The sequence below is a fragment of the Syngnathus scovelli genome, chromosome 7 (genome assembly GCF_024217435.2).
Source record: "Syngnathus scovelli strain Florida chromosome 7, RoL_Ssco_1.2, whole genome shotgun sequence".
In the NCBI taxonomy this organism is placed as follows: Eukaryota; Metazoa; Chordata; class Actinopteri; order Syngnathiformes; family Syngnathidae; genus Syngnathus; species Syngnathus scovelli.
This window is the reverse complement of record NC_090853.1, coordinates 11,751,304-11,769,574: the sequence shown is the minus strand read 5'-3', so window position 1 is coordinate 11,769,574 and position 18,271 is coordinate 11,751,304. Positions and strand designations below refer to the sequence as shown.

The following is an 18,271-nucleotide window of genomic DNA, read 5'->3' as shown; positions in this document are numbered from 1 at the left end:
GACTTAGATCAAGTAGTAAATTACGTGATGTAATTATGCCACAGATAGCCTCGATCTGTGTATGTGCTGTGTGGGAGTACAGTCCTTATTCTATATGCTCTGTGACAGCGCCAGTATTTCTATCTCAAGCGGAAACCAAGACCCCTTCATGGACCTCGCATTTCCTTAGTAATTGTTTCATTTTGACTTGATTCAAAGTCTGGACAGGTTTATGAGGCTATACCTCATCTGTTATGGCCCTCTCAAGGGCCATTTCTGTCTTATCATGTTTTGGGGCTGCTTGTGCGTTCCCAATATGGCGTAATTTGCAGACATACAGTCAGAAATGTGATTTATGAAGACGTAGATAACAAGCTGACTTTAATAGATATTAATGGCAGTGTGTTAAAAGTCATTTGAAATCATGTGACATTTAAAAAACAGAATAACCGCAATAACCCCAGGCTCATGTGTTGCTCATGAATAACACACGGAGCAAATAATTGAAGGTGAGAGCACTGGCAAGTGAATAAAGAATCATATTTACAGAATGTTATTGTTTGTGACAATTAACGGTTATGTTGTTAATAATGTACTACAGAGGTGATTACGGTTACCGTGTAAAGAAAATAAGTAACAAAAGAGACTCTCGCACGTTTTCCATTACAGTCAATCACATTATCATGTTGAACTAAGAATTGTCATCATATGCGGCACTGAAACATTCTATCAACTCCAATTATATTTGTTACAAAACAACATATAGTGGATCAAAACACTCAAGACACTTATGTAGTTGCTAGAGTTGTGCTCACTCTAACTTATTTTGCAAGAACCACACGGGAGACAAGCAAGTCCTTTTAGACACCTGCAGGTGGAGAGTTCACCCGTTGAAGGAATGAAGTCTGAACCCTCCCTCCTGCAAGGGCATATTTATTAAGAGAAACAGAGTGGGGGTATGAGTAGGCTGAATAGAAAGCCCTTGTCCTCTAGTCAAAACATATCAGGGGATGTTTTACAACCTTGTGTAGGATGGGACAAGGTAGGTTATTTATTACCGGTTGCATTCCAACATAATCATACGATAAGGATAATCTGAAAAACCCTAACAGTAGTATACTATGTATACTATGTATACATACAGACTTATTTACGACTCGGTATATTTCAATGATTATGAATCAAGCAATCAACAGATGAACTATTTCTCCCAACAAATTGCAGAGACCCATTTTTATTTATATATTTTACGGCAACTCAATTCTAATCATTGTGCATGGTTACAATCAAGGAGAATCTTTTTTTGTTCTGAGCTGATATTTTTGTGCTAGTGCGGTATTGAGCAGTGCAATGCTGTTATAGTGGAGGTAGTCTGTGTGAATATAAGTTCCTTGTTCATGCTATGCTGTTTTTGAGGTCGCAAAGTTGTCAAGGTTGTATGACACCGTGGTTCATGTGGTGCTCGTCAGCAGACAGGAAAATGATCAGCCCAGAAGATCACTGGTTTCTCTGCCTAGCCTGGAGGACATCCCTAGCTCTCGCTACCTTAGCAAAGCTCCCCTCATCATCAAGGGCTCTTATCACCCCAGTAGTCAGTTCGAACTGCTGCGCTCGAGCTAGCACTACAGGTCATAAAGATCTCGGACAAACAGACGTCTGCGCCGGAGAAAAAAAAATCATAACCAGGAGTAATGCCGTAAAAACCAACTAAACATCAACCAGACGTGCACTAAGATTTACTTTCTGTACAATTTCATTATAGTAACCCATAACTGTTTACACTCTCTGTGATTATATATTATTTTCAGTTGAGTCAGTTTTCTTATATGTATTTATTTACAATGATTTACTCTACCAGGCATATTTAGGCCACAAAGCAATCATTTTGGATTTAATTTGCTCTTTTTAGGCCGTGAAAGAAATGCTTCAAATTAACGAACAGTTGAATGCCCCTTACCCCAATTACTAGTCTGTTAAATTGAGGTTTTACTGTATAGGGCTATCCATTTCCTCACTTGCTGCAAGTCACAATTGTCCAACAATCAGTTCCATTGAATAGAGAGAATTTATAAATAATCTATAGTACTAATCCAGTGTTATGAAGAGCACTAGATTAAATCGAAGCTATACACCAAATCGAATAGTAACCATTTGATTTAGCTCTGGGTTGCACATCGATCCAAGTGATCAGTGACATTTCACCGACATATGATGACAAAAGCAGCACATTCTAATTAAGGTTACAGAACCCTTTTTTCTGGAAGAACCCCCATATCGGTCTCAGCTGCCTTTATGAAATTAACAACTCTTCAATATAATTAGCCACTGATAAATGATGTCTGCATGGAAACATTGGTAAAACAGCAGAAATACAAAAATAGAAAGTATACACGATTAGGTGGCATGAATGTTATCAGATAAGCATGCACGTTTTTAATTAACTTACAAACCTAACATTAGTGTCATCGGTCCCGCAACAGTGTAGATGGCAGCAAAAAGATTTATCTACAGTATTCCTCATGAGAGACAAAAGAGGAATAAGATGAATTCAATTTTAGAGTCGTGGTACAAGAGCTTTGTGCAACAATTTAACACTTTCAAAAATGACTTAACGGAGGGTCAACAATTGGATGATTTCAGTCCCACTTTTAGGGCTTTAGTTGTTTGATCTGAAAACGCATGACTATATAAACTAGAAGTTTCCACACACCAGATGGTGTGGGTGATTTTATCGCTTTTGTGTTTGGTAAAAATGTAAAAAGAATGTTTAACACGATTTAAAAAGAATCCCTAAAGCATTGTCCAATGTTTTTCACAGAGAAGCCTGCACTGCAAAGACATTGTGTCAGTCTCGTTTCACATTTTTTTTGATCGGGAACGATTCATTATTAAAAACTGGTATTTTCAGCAGTGGGTTTTCACTCAAGCGATAGATAGTTTGGTGTAACTTATTCATGCGAGATACTAAAACCAAATGTATCTTCCAAACATTGGCAAACATCTAAGCATTTAACAGTAGCTTTGTATAGCTGCACTTTGCTCGAGCAACTCATCTAAAGTGGACTCAAACTGAGGGCAGCTGGCTATTGAGAGCATAGAGAGCTCTCCCCCATATGTGCCTACAGTATGTACATGTCCATATTTTAGGATATAGCTGCAGCTTTATTTTGTCACAAACAACGTCAATAGAAGAATAAAGCAAGCCAGCTGTCACCAGCAAGCCCTGCAATAAATATCAACCCATGTATAATGTTGACTATATTCATGTGACAATGTTAGGAAATGTCATATGGATGTGTAGTGTGTATGTCTATGTTGCAAATATTAAATCAATTAAGATAGCAAAACTACTCAACTACTGTCTAATGCCGTCATGAAGAAATGCTTCATACTTTTCAGATACATCATCATGACACCTGAAATAAAAGGATGGCTATGATCTCGATCTAGATCTAAATGTTGCATATTTCAATGAGTGTGCATGCATGCACATGTGCAAGGGGGCCAAGAATTAGCGCATTGGCTTGTCCCGGTGAAAAAGACCAGGCCCATTTTTATAGTCCAGCGCGGCCTGACTCAAGCCATGAAATATTTAGCTGTATGGGCAGCATGATTTAGCCGTGCAATACTGCAGTCCCGTTGATTTAAATTTCTACAGACTTTTAAAAACTCTACATATGTAGCTGTTACTACTACACCAGACAAACGTTTAAATGAGCCGATTTCTGCACATAACTGAAATCCTCCAACAGTAAAAAAATAAATAAATAAATAAATAAATAAATAAATAAATAAATAAATAAATAAATAAAAAACAAAACCATTTATTCTGCTTGCTTTGCTCAGGAATAGACTTGTAATAATATTTAATAATGGACTATTAAATGTATGCAATATGTAATGTATGAATGTATGCAATTAGTGCAAAATTACTTAAGGAAAACACAAAAGATGGATATTTTGATTCCCAATTGCAGTCAACCTACAGTATGGGCCTATAGCAACAAAATCAAGCCTTTCAAATTAAATACACATTCCCACATTTTGTCTAAAAATGTGTCAATAAAATGACTGGCTCAAATTCTATACATTTCTTTACAAATATGGCACACTGTCGTGGTACCACCTTAATCCAAGTTTAAGTGCAATTACAAATACATAATTGTTCATACATATCCACTCTCCTATATATTATTTTGGGGAATAATCATATATTATACCAGAAGTTGCCCAGATAGCGCAGAAGAGTGCTCATCATAATGAAATTGACAGTCCGCTCTAGTAATTAAAAATAATAACAACTTTCCATTTCCATGGATTCCCTGTATAATTTTTGACTTAATACTGTAAACAGACAAACAAACTAGAACATTTGCATAAAAACAGATTTGCAACAACTACAGAAAAGATAAACACATATTTATGACACATGATTCTATAGCAGTAGCTTGGGGTTCACAACGGTTACTCGCCTGTGATGCCAATTATCTTGAATTAACAACAAAACAAATGTGTCATATTTCCGCCTTGTAACTGCAATATTACTTACTTAGATCTTGGAATTCCACTCAAACTAAACGCGCCATCAAAGTGTTCATACAGATTCTCACACATCATATACCTTTGATAATAATAGGAATGAAGCAACTATGTGATGTGAGAAATTGAAAATTGCCTGTCTACTCCATAGGTGATGTAAGTGAAAACAAACAAGTCGGTGGCGTAAAAAAAGCTCTTGTTAAACAATTCATAGTGTATGACCACTTCCAAGAAAATGTCTAAACTGTTTCTTGAGGATTCATTGGAGGAAGAAACAAGTTTGTGCTTTTCTTTTTACTTTGTGCACCACTTCAAAATCATATTCTTTTTCAAACACATTTTACTTTTAAGAATGTATGTGTTAAGATTGTGAACATTAGGACTTGCAGCTAATTAAAACATCAAATTAACCATAAAGACATTAGAAAACTGACATAATCGATTAAATAGAATAAAGTTGGCCTTATACAATGTCCTATCAGAATCAAATCAGAATCGTCTATATTGTCATTTTAATTTACATTATAACGAAATTTGGTTGCAACCCCAAGAGGTGCTTTGCAAGTTGCATAAAAAATGGAAAAAAAAATGGCAACAAAAAAATGTAGCTACTTTCTAAAACCATTGCAATACGTTTTACTTTGTATCCATCAATACAAGCTGAGAAAACAAACATGAATCTTCTGGCTCATGAGGATCCATTTATCATAGAAAAATATTTTTTTTATATTCACACACATACTGTTTACGTGTCTTCATTCTGACTCGTTTCAAAACATCAACCAAATATATATAATCATCTACATTCATGGTGCAAAATATCTAATTTGTGTAAAACAATTGCATCTTACTCCTGGGAAAAAAAATGGTATCGCGTTGCACAAGCTTCCATTGGTAAGCAAGAGCCTGACGGTGTGAATTAAATGAGAAGTAAGCTCAAACGGCATCTGTCTCGTTACAAAGCTAGACAAAGAACAAAATGTCACTTTATCCTTGCATGATGTGACCTAATTATTTATTATATAATGTTCTTAGTTCATGACTCACTCTCTTTGGGGGTTGGGGGGAGCCCATTAAATTATTATCATCTTAACCTGCACAGTGACTGGTGAGGAGTGGACCCAGCAGCAATTTTATCGACGAAGGGAAGGATTGAACATCTTCCATTTTTGTTACAGTATTATTATCTGATGGCCACTTGTAACAGCTGGCAGCTCAATGACTTGGCAGCTGGGAGAAAGACTTCAACATCTTTAGTTGTCACACGTATACCAACACATACACTGCCTGCGTCAAGCCTGTAAATACTGGACCCAATTTACCTGTAGTGCCATCCCACGAGCACACTAAGCACGGTGGATACTTTTAAACCCCTGTCAAAAAACGTGTGTGTAAAGTGTGCCAAAAATCAGACACAAATCACCCATTAAAGTTTATCTTACAAATGTTAGTTTTTAATGGCAGTCTTCCAAGCTTCTCACTTTTGACCTTTGGCTTGGGAGAGTAATTTGTACTTGACTATAAACTGATTTATTGGGTAGTTAACACATCAGTGGAGAACACTTCCCAAGCTCTAAAGGGGCATCTTCATGTGCAATCAGAAATGTAGCAAACTGAGTGGAAGTCCCCTGCCAGATGTCTGACCTCATACCGCCTCGATCCAGGGTGTTACTCATCACAGCTCAGATGAGATTTCTTGTCAACATTCCCTTCCAATATATACTCTGAGGAATAGCTACTGTATACGTCTACAATATCTATCCATCCATTTTTATACTTCTTATCCTCGTCGGGATTGAGAGGCGGTGGAGCCTATCCCAGTTGACTTAGGGCAGAAGACAGACTTCACCCTGAACTGGTTACCAGTGAATCACAAGGCACATAGAGAATGATTCGTACTATCATTCATACTTGCCTGTACAAACATCAGCGACGTCCCCTTTACTTACCATGTGTAACAAAATTACAATCCAGTCACAGGTCATGGGTCCTCTGATGGCATAAATATGCAAAACACACAACTATAAACACCCAAGAATGTCTATGAACATAACATTGGTGTATTCTGAAGTGGATTTCTATAGGATCTATTTTAAGTCTGTCTGAACATTTTGTAGAAGAACCTGAAATATGTCGCTTCAGTGAGCATTGCAGAAGAGATTTTAGTGACCATTGTGTTTTTTGAAGGGTGTCAACAATTAAGCTTAGGTGTGTATTTCTATTCATATGTGATAAAATTGTCTCACTTTATAGATATTGATGAGGGATAACAGCCCCAGTGCAATAAACTGGATAAATAATATAGCTGCCACATATACAGGTGGGTAATGTTTACGATATGACTTCAGCACTCATCATAAACAACTTAAGCAGTCGAACTTAATTTAGATTGGGCAAACAAATTACGCAATTGAACTCAAATTAGATCAAAAGGGGCCGCTTAACTGCACAAAATCACTCTGACTTTGGTTTAAAAAGCTAAATGCATTAATTAATACAACTTAACCTGTGGACAAACAAAATATTTTAAATGAGCTCAACAAGACTAAGCGGATCAAATGCTCTGGATGAGTTGATTGAATTTTATTGGATTCTAAATGCAGTCCTAAAAATATGCTTGCAAGGTGTGAAATTTATGAGCAAAGGAAGAAGTGGTACTTCAAGCACGAAGCAATATTGGGCTGTTGCCATACTGATTCCTGCCTTGTCTCTCTCGCAGACACAGACCTTTGCAGCTGTCAATCAAACCATCATCTAATATGCATCAAGAGCTGCACGCATGCCTGAAAATTAGGGGTGTTTTTTTTTTTTCGCCGAGTTTGCATGTGAAGAAACCTCGCATATTTGAGTGGAACTTGACAGAAACAAAGAATACGTTGAGCACAAGTGTGTGCACTGACATGTGCCAGACATCTATAGTCAAAAGGAATTTAACCTACATTCTATTTTTGTAAAATAGCTCTACACCAGCCATAGTAGATGTGTAGTAGCATTTTTTTCAATGAATTTTACCTAAAAAAAAAAAAAAAAAAGAAAGAAAAAAAAGAAAAAAAAATTAAGAAATCAGCTTTATTCATTATATCAAATAGTTTTGGGTGATTTTTGTAATCTTTGAGCTGAATTCTTCTTTTGTTCTTTTAGGGCTTTTTTGTGAAATGATTCTGAGATTATGACCTGCTAAAAATGCAATTTAGCAGCACAGTGGGGCACGTTAGCATTTCTCCCCCACTGCAAAACGCTTCTGAGTTGAAGGTCTCAGCTCAGAGCTAAAATTGGACACTTTAATTTCCTCCCACATTCAAATCGCATGTGTTATATTAGACACTAAAATGCTCTCAGATGTTCATGTGTGAGAGAAAACTAATTAAGAAATAGTTGGTCGATCATGTCCAGCTATTACATTTGACTGGTCACTTATGTTGTGAGCTAAGTTAAAACATAATAAATTCGGATATTACATACTGACAAGCTTTTCTGAGCGGTACAATGGCACAATTATTTTTTCGTCTCATGAGAGGAGGCTAAGTAGCGTGGCACAATGACAGAACCGTCGATATGACAATGTCCAGAGCCAAGAATCCAATGTTGTACATCCATAGAGAAATGAGAAGACAACAAAAACTATGTTTACAAGATAAACAAATTGTACAAATATGGATGTCATAATTATAATCATAGCCAAGTTATACATCTTAAAGTTTACACGTCCATGAATTATTTTTGTCAATTGTATTATTAACATAATATTCAAGGCCTCAATTGAAAAAAAAACAACAAAAAAAGCATTTTGCATTTTTTATCCATAGATTAAGATCATGGCGTGGGTAGCAGTCAATGCAAATAAATATATTCAAACCATGCACATCTGTCTGCCATGCAATGCAAAAATGAGATTAAAAATTCTAGAAAAATCCAACTGAGATTTACCGTAATAGATTGTTCTTTGAAACCTACTTACACAGCTGTATACTGCATGCACAATGTACATAAAAGGACAACGCACATGACATCCAATTCTATAGGGGGCTCCCCAGAAGGTATAAAGCATGACCAAACACACGTTGACACAATCACATGGTAGATGTCACATTGCTGGAGACTGCACCAGATACCCAACTTTTAATCAAAGACTTCCACAATGACAATGAGTGAGGTTACCGCAACCCTCTGGCTTTGAAACCTTATTACTACCAAATGAATGCCAACCGCAAAAGTACAAAGTTGTTTTGATTGCCTGTTAGCTGATTGTCGGCAAGTCGGTTAGTTCGCAGGCTTGCACACAAAGGGCCTGATTTAAAAAGACTCAGAATAATAGGGACTAAATTGCATGTCCACTCTGAACCGAATGCATGTGGTGTAGATGGATACGTTACATGTGATCTACACTGAGCATGGGTGCATCCAGCTAGAAGTCAACTTCCATATCTTTCTGTGTCACCAATCAAGTTCATGGCTGATTTTGCACAAGCAGACCTTTAGTGAATGAGGCCCATTACCTCTTCTAGGCACTTAATGTAATCAGACTGAAGCATAGCTGATCAGGCTTGCATTACTGAGACAACCTGCATAAGTCCCACGTGGGTCATATAGGTTCTGCTTTGCTGCTTCATTCATTCAATTTAGTTTGATATAATAAATGAATAGAATACAGCCCATCTTTTCCTCTTTGCACACGTCCGTTGTAATGTTACTAAACTTACACACTTTTCATCTGCATGGATTCTCCTGTCCAAATTCCTGACACGCCTACCCCGTGGAAAAATGAGAATAAACATGGAAATTTGCATCTACTCCTCCCAGTATTTTGCGCATTCAGGTAGAAAGGTTCGAAATGAATTTGTGGCCTTTTTTTCCCCTTGGGCAGACGCAATTGTGGGCGTGGTCAGTTAGTGGATCAGCTTCCAGATTTGTGTACGCAATCAAGTGTGTGCTTGTTTTTTGCACTTTTAGACCTTTAGTAAATCAGGCCCACAGCCACATAATTTCCACAATATTTTGCAGTGTGATGGCAAAACTCCAATACATTAAGATGCGGGTCAGAATAAATATGCACAACATTAAATGTGCATTGAAAATGGAGTGGAAGGGATAAAAGCTTGCTGCGTGTACAGTTGGCTCACTTCATTATTAAAGCATCTCCATTATGTGCATTAACGCTCGGAATGGCCTTGGCCATATTGGGGTCCCAGGTGATCTGGAGCCTATCCCAACTGACAATGGGCAAAAATTTGGTCAATTGGAATTTGGGACAAAATTCCCTTTTTAATTTTCCCAGGAAATAAGAGGATTAGGGCCAGTGAAAAAAAAGGGGGGGGGGGGAGGTGACAGGATTCAGATTTTTTTTTTCTCAGAATTCTGACTTTAAAGTGAGAATTCACACTTTTGATATGAAAACAGTACACCAGCTCAATTTTCTACCAATTGACAATTCACCAATTCACTAAGGTGAAGTACCATTTACAGCGCTACAAAAATTCAGTTGCGATTTGGGACTGAATCTGAGCTTTTGCATTTTACTACAGCAGTGGCTGAAAAGAGGTTGTCAACACCGATCAAACCGCTTTTGGCTCCTGCTATCATAATTACACAAAGGCACACCATCATCAGCGACTGTTTTTTTTCCCCCAAATAGAAAATGCCACTGTGACAGTACAAATTGCAAGAACTTGAACCAGTGAGACAATAGACAGATGAGGCGCAACATGATAACTCACAGCGCCCTGCTTATTAAAGCGTCTGGGTTGATCAAGAGCATGCATGCAGACTTTCATTTAAAAGTTTATGCGAACATAAATGCGCATGCCATCAACCACGGGAAAGAGACTCAGAAGATGATAAAAACAGTCACAGAGGAAAACGTATGAAGACAACCTACAGAGAAGAGACTTGGGAAAGAGAGGAGAAAGAGTAGAGTGCCCAAGTAGAGAAAAATGAATGAGTGAACTGATTGAGAAGGGGAGGAAAAGAGTGGAGGGAGCATCCATCCATGCATTATGCGGCACTGTTTCTTTCTGACACTGGTAATTGATGAGGAGAGATAGACGGGTGAGCACACACTCCTTTTCAATCCATCTCCACTTGCTATCTGGCTTTTGCTTGTCAGGTCTGCTATGTCACCACAGACCACGGTGGTTACAGATGGGATGGAGACAAAATTATCCACTGGAGAGACAAGTCACACATGTTCAAAAACAGCAGTCTCTAAACCTTGTCTACCGAGTGTTCTAGTTTGTTAAGCACAGACAGAATCGGGAAAAAAAAAATACAGCTGCTGTCCTGCCAAGTACTTTTCAGTGTCATCAAATTTAACAGTAACAACAGAAATGTCCGCTTTTCTTGACTTCAGTGACTTTGTTTTTCAGTCGTTTGATGTAAATGCTAGTGATACCATGGCCATTACTCTTTTTTCCATTGGTTGATCCCGCCTAGTGAGCGCAATGTCATCCCTTGTCAAAAGTAAGACGTACAATGTAGAATAGCACAAGCTTGAAGCGGCCGGATTAAGTGTTATTTTTGGAATAAGCCGTAGAGCCACACATGCCTGCTGTTATTCTGATTCTGATTAATTGTGCTTAAAGAGTAAGAATATATATTAATTGTGTTTTGTATGGATTAGCATCGTAAACAACGGGTTGATTCATTGACACTGCTCCTGCTCGAACACCTGCTCGATATAGTATCTGTGGAACGGCATCCGGGAAGAGGGTCTCCAATCCCGCGAATGCAGACATACGCACTGACTGAAAAAAAATGAAATTCCTTTACCCAGGTTAGCGCAGTTTCAAGCTGGGCAATAATTCTGTCCGGCAATAAGTTTAGGGGAATGATTGGTCCAACCAAGAACAAAAACAAAATATCAAACTGGACCCACAGCATGGTGCAACTGCAACACAGAATCAAACTGAGTCATGTCCCTGAACCATTAAAGGGTCCAGTGCCTTTCTATCTTCAGCATGTTGTATTAACGTTTTGGTCCACAGTGGCTTTTAAATCTATTGCTTCTCCTGCTGCCGCAATTAGATCTTTTACTGCAGGCGCCTTCAGTAGTGGGCATCAGTAATTATACACTATAACTGGTAATAATATAACCCAGTTGTGGTCACATTTGCTTGTGCTCTCTTGGCATTAAACTTGACATGAGTTGCATGTGTATTTTATTCTCTTGTTCATAGATTATATTAACAGATATCAGTTTTTAACCCCAATATGCAGTAGCGGTACAGCAAGAGACAAATGTATTACTTGGCTTTGGAAAAATAGCACTTTAATCTCTGTAGTACTATTAAAAATGTTGCAGAAACCTTGCACAGAGTCTGATATTTATGGCTGGAGAACATCGGCCCACTTATTTACATACCCACCAGCTCAAGTTTGTGTCAAAAATGTTTTACCTTTAAGAAGGTGCATCCTAAAATCAGCTATTTCTCTTTCTGCAAAGAGGCTCCAAAAAAATGAGGGTATCAAACTGTCATCCCCAGAGATGCATTTTGGTAACTTACAGGATGCAGTGCTTAGGCTGAGCAGTGATATATCGGCACAACACAGCACCTTTCTACGAGCATGCTGCTTGGCATTCAGCACACCGCTCACTCCCTTGTGCTCTCTGTCTCTCTTGGCATCAGTCCTCTCTCCACCTTTCTTTTTTTTTCTCCTCACACTCAGCTCCATCTCTCACTCGCTCTTCCTTGGCGAGCTGGAGATGTGCCAATGAGCCAGCATCTGTCATAGCGTGCGTGTAGACACACGCACACACGTGCGCATATCGGTGTTGACATTTAAACCCCTACTATAGTGGACATCGTGGCGCTTAGTTGAGACCATCGAGATAACATCATCTGGATTTACCGTACCAAAGCTTAAAACAGTCACGGTCTTTATTCTTTTTTCTTTAGCTTGCCAGTCTTTACTTCTTACGCTCCCTTCTTGATTAGACTTGCTTTTCAGAATTTTTTCTACTTCTGTGTGTTTCATTATGGATTCAAAAACTGAAAGTCTTATTTGACCTTGTGTTTTCTTCCCTCACATTCCTTTTCTTTCTCTCAGTATCATCTTCAGCTCACCCAGCACCACATTTTCTATGATCTGAACTCAGTTTTTTAATAAAGTCAAATTGTCATCATCATCATCACGGCCTTCCACCATCTTGCAAATGTTTACTTCCACTGCAGCTACATTACTTCCATCCCCGGCCATTTTTTTTTTTTTTTATTATTATTTCATTTCAAATGTGTTGAAATAGAAACATCACAGCAATGCGTGCATGATATTGGTCCTGCAGACACTCAGCGAGTATACGTGACATGGCTTTCCTAAAAATATAAAACAGCAGTTTGCCTCTTCTTGTAAAGTCACTGGATTTACTAGTGTACTGTAATTCCTGTTAAATACAGAGCAAGATGAAACGCAAATTTACAATGAAATCGTTGCAAGATTCAAATTGTGTTAGAACCAAGCTATTTTCGCGCAACTTGGTGCTGCGTTTTTCGCTCCGATGCCTCCATTTCTTTACTTTTATGTAACTCCCCCTGATGAATAAAATCCTCTCGCCTTCAACTTGAGCAATTAATGTAGGTCGGAAAAGAAGATTTTTTTACAGTGTGACTTTTACCCTATTCACAACGATTTTTTCTTTTCGCACAAATTCTGGTGAGAACAGGCTTCACTTCTCCATGGAGCAATTAATCATACATAACTTGTTTAGAATGTATTCCTATCTTAGGCGTCCTTATTAAATATGACATTGTCAGACACGGATGGATTTTACAATAAGCCAAGTACAGAAGAATTTGTTAAAAGTTGATGGTAAAAGAAAAAAAAATCATGAATTAGAATTAATTACACTAACAACATATTGGCAGCAGGTACGTTTTTGCAAAGCCCATCTAGTATTAAATCTGTTGTGATTAAACAAATGAAGAAACACTTAAACTGGGTTACTGTTATTAAGTCATGTCAATTAAAATAATCTCATCCAGCATCTTAACTCATTGAACATCACACAATTGGAACGTGAAGCAGATTCTTGCTCCTTCACTCCTGAGGTCTGACACTAGAATGGTTCCTAGAAGCATGAAAGTCAAGCTCAGTCAATACGCCAGGGGAATCATTCTTGTATTTTTGTCATACGTCTAGTTAGGAAGTCCTGGTATAGCTGATGAAAAATTGTGGTCCCCAGCAATCATTTAAGTTGGGCTAGTCTGGTCATGGTTGCGTGAAAGCTGGAGCCTATCTCAACAGACGAGTCAGGGTGACTGCACACTGGACAGGTTGCCAGTCAATCACCAGGAAACTAAAACAGGCCCACTGAGTGGGACTGGTTGCCATACCGGCTGCGCAGAAGTCCGCCAGGTGAGCAGGTAGGCACCATACTACTAATACCTCTCTTCCCAAATTCTATGTTCAATTTACTAGACACTACACAAATGGCTGGGCTCACACTATGCCATTTTTACAGTTGCACCAAAATGCCTTCTGGGATAGGCTCAGCTGTTGAGAAAACTAAATGCCATGGCACATGTTTTGGACAGAGTCACTTGTCTAGCCTTGGGTCAAGCACACATGCACAAAAAACAGTCGCGAGTCAAGTGTTAAAATAAAAAAAGAATGGGATGAAATGCTTTATTTACATCAACGCTAATTCTGTGTCATCATATAACATGTTTCATCCCCATGGAAATGCAAATAGAGCCATTTAAGTACAAGCAAATCGAGCAGGTAAAGCAAAACTGACGCGCTGACACTGCAATGTATATTGTTGACTGTGTGCTGCTCTCACTTCAGCTTTATGTGGTTTCCTATATTCTCTGTCCGTTTCTTTGCGGTGCAGCAAGAGCCATTACCCAGCAGACCATTAGATAATATCAAAGAGAAGCTACAGCACAGCATTGTTTTGTATAGTTGCCCCCTATAGCACTCTGCTGCTCGGGCTTTTAATGCAAGCTGCAATACTTGCCAGTTGTTGATGTTACTCTCCTGTGTCTTTTTGGCTGCCTCCACCATTAAGCCCCCAGCCACCACCCGCTATTCCATTTTATGATTATCCACTACCATGTTCCCTCGTTTTCGCCACTCACCTTTCCAGCAGTCCTCCCTCTCTGCTACCATTATGCCCTCCCATCCCTGCCCATAAACGCATCTCCCCTATCACCTGGACCATCTCCGCTCCCTTGTGCTTCTCTGTATTCCATCTGCCCTCTTCCCCTTACGACTCATTTTAAGTCAACTCGGGTCTCCTCTTTGCTCTGCACAGCCTGGCTCTTGTCCTCTTGGGCACTTTGCCCTTTTAACTTACTTAATTATGCCCTCAGCAATACGCATACTATATATCCTTACATTTAAGGCTCGCTCTGCAAAACGCCATCCATCTAGTTGTTATACTGCTTAGCCACATAAAGCTTTATTGCAGACATGACTTTGAATGATGGGCGGAGTCGACCCTTGACAAGTCACTCGCAGGCAACATATTGGAATACAATGATTCGCACTCGTATAGAAAATTTGTAGCCTTCAATTAACCCAACATACATGTTTTTGAAAAGTGTGAAGAAGCTGCAGTCACCTGCAGAAAACCCACACAGAACATATAAACTCCACCAAGACCAAAGCCAGGATTCAAACCCAGAACTCAAGAACCACGAGGCAGATATGCTAACTAGGATTCTACTATGATACGCGCTTTGTTAACTCTCAGTAAAAAGATTATAAATGCAGCACTATTCCATCCCTTCAACCACATTTAGTCTTACTTCCAACCTCTTTCCGTTGCCCCATATGGCTCCAGTCTACAAATTGGATATCATCTCATCTCGGCTATGTAGTAGAGAATCCTAGCGCCATTATCTCCCCATCGCGTCTCCTCTGGTTCCCTCACATCCTCTGTGTGCATTACTCTGATGGAGAGTGGGGGAAATTGCGCAATAATCAGATGATTGAAAGTAGAATGGGAGACATTATATACTGTACCTTTGCGTCTCCCTCGCCTCCTCGCTGGTGGTGGAGGTTATTTCTCCAGTTGTTTCCACTCTTAAATAAAGCACACAATTCCTCTCAGCTAAAATTGCGTGAAATAATCCCACTCCCGATCAGAAGCATTCTTTGGATACAAAAATAGTCAATGTCCACTTTTTCTATTTTCGTGCTCTCGCTCTTCACTGCACGACGCTTACTTTTGGGGTTGTCGGGCGCCACGTGAAGCCGGGGATCAGTCGAGTTGAGATAAATGAGGTGCAGCCCACAAAAACCCAGCGTCCTCTCGAGCTCCACTGGGACACGGTTTATAAACGGAAAACGCGCCGCTAAATCGGCGCACCGGTGTGTTCGCGGACAGCATTTGCTCTCCGCATGAGCTCCCCGCGCCCCCTTCTTCCAATTGCCCGTTTAAAGGCAAATATCCAATTGCGTCTTATCCCTGGCAACCACCACTTGGTTAATAGGCAATGACAAAGCAATGACAACGGGAAAGCTTGAAGATCAATTCCTTCCTAAAGACAGTCGCGTGTTTGTTTGTCACCTTTGGGTGGCCCTATTGCGGCTCCTCGCTTCCAAATCCAAGTGCATGGCTGTCCCAACAGCAGAGTCCTGTCATCTGCAGCTTTTTCAACACCTTTGGTTAAATGATAACCTCCCGGTGGCGCTTAATAGATTAGGTTCCGCCACAAGGTTATCCAGAGAGATCTCTCCCAGGAGTCGTTGCCCTCTTTCCGCCTCACAAGTGACTTTGTCTTGACCCGTTGTCTGTCCGCACGGTGAGGAAATTTATAGCCAACAGTGACCAATATGGTGCAGCCTGTAGAGTAATGATCCACAAATACTAAAAATATAGATATATATGTCCCTTTGTAACTAGCTGTGAACCTTCGCGCACGGTCAGATCCCTGATAGAATGGGATTTGCTTCGACACTGTGAGCATCCTAAATGGCCCCGCCCGCAGTTACTTTCACACAGTGCGGCTGTGGGCTTTGTCCCGGTAGCCGATGCACGCCTACAAGCCCCAACCCAGTCTGTGTCCTCCCCTCTGCGTCCGTCTGTCGATGCGCTGCTGCTGGCGGATTGCGCAATGATTAATTGATGCAGGGCGTTTGCCTTGAACGAGTGTTTTTAGCCTCTATGGGCAAAACAGCTAAACCAGGTCTATCAAACAGCAAATGTTGAATTTTTTTCATGTTCATCTGACTCAACTTTCAAAGTGTACTGAGAAGAATTAGAATGTATTACAATGTATGTGCTGGATTTGGCTTGAACAACACAGTATTGTTCAAGTGGGATATACTTTAAAAAGAATAGACCTAAAAGGTGGTACGGAATAAAAGTGCAAGATTATATCAAATCCAAAGGTCATCGTCGCAATTGTGCCACTTACGCCACTAGGGGCTGTAGATGAGCTATTTTCCTCCTCTGAAATTTTTTAATCGGCATACTGACATTTAGTTCTTTGATTAAAAGTAATTGATAGAAGCAGAGTTATGCACATGGGATTCCCAGTGAGACAGATGAGGCTTGGTCTGTACAATAATAGGGGTGATTAGTGCAATCACAAATACCCTGTCGTGGATTTCAACAGATGCTGCATGTCTTATTTATTTATTTTTTTATTTTGCCTTTCCATTATCTGATTATAGCAAGACATTGTATAATTTACATGGAAGAAAACATAATTTGAAGATTAAAGCTAGCTAATTAAGCCATGAAGGTGATTCAAGAACATGGGGAAAACAGAGCAAACAGCCTCATCTTATCTCATGCAACACTTAAATAAATTCATGATGCTGATAAATAGGTGTAATAGGTCTGGTGTATTTGTCTTTTCATTTTGGAATATTATTATGGTGAAATGCCTATTGTGTGTGGTTAAATTCTAATAACAGCATTGCCTAAATTTTGGTCACAAGAAACAAAATAGGTCAATAGTCTTGTTTTTGATAGCTTCAGTCTACATCACGGTGTGACTGGTCTGAACTCTTAAGGGAAAAATCATATTTGGTCATCTGGAGTCCTTTAAATAAAAAAAAAAATCTGACCTAAAAGACAGTCCAGAAGAAAATAAACATTACTCATCCTTGAAGGTTAGTGATAGATAAAATGATATTAATGAGTTCTAATTGACAGGGTGGCAATTGTGCAAAGGTAGACATTGACATGACTTTTTTCCTCATTGGCTTCTGCTGGCTACACAAATACATCAACCTTAGAGAAAATAGTTTAAAAAAAAGTTTGGAGCACAAAAAGAAAACAACATATAATTTGAGGGCAAAGAGGGCAGTAAGAGAGAAAAAGCAATATTGGAATATTTATTTCAACATAGTCGTGAAAGGGTTTTGTTACTGCTATTTGTTAACAAATGAAACGGCCGCCATTGACTATTTGAAAAAAAAATAAAACAAGGTGAAGTGTATGCGTGAGGTGCTCTTCAATAAGACCACACAAAATGGGAAATAGGAAGCAAAGTGAGGAGGGAAAAAAAGCCCTGCTAAAAACTCCAACAGCGGATTCAGCACCAGGGACAGCTCTGTTGCAGGATTCAGCGGCACAAGGCGGAAAAGCTTTATCCTCAGAGAAAAGCCAAAAGCGCCTCTCCTCTCAACATGTTCTGATATATTTCACTCTAATTCTCTTGCTACATCCCTTATACACGCGCACAGCCACACAAGCACACTCATGCTTATCCGTGTTACGTCTCCTGCTCCACCTTTTCTCACATAACGATTCAGCCGTGCTTGTTTCGCTAACTAACCCTCCACAGAATGTGCTCCTGTC

General features: G+C 39.3%; 1 protein-coding gene across 5 annotated transcripts in view; it reads right to left on the bottom strand.

Moving 5' to 3' along the window:
- Nucleotides 1-16,455, bottom strand: part of zgc:172282 (leucine-rich repeat and fibronectin type III domain-containing protein 1-like protein) — a 125,134-nt gene extending 108,679 nt beyond the window's left edge. For 3 of the 5 annotated variants that reach the window (XM_068651430.1, XM_049726311.2, XM_068651428.1), the window contains exon 1: nt 15,481-16,455. The gene's annotated coding sequence lies outside the window, so the exon portion shown is untranslated. The remainder of the gene's footprint in view (nt 1-15,480) is intronic. The other 2 variants (XM_068651429.1, XM_068651431.1) reach the window with 2 other exon arrangements.
- Nucleotides 16,456-18,271: the final 1,816 nt, after the last annotated feature.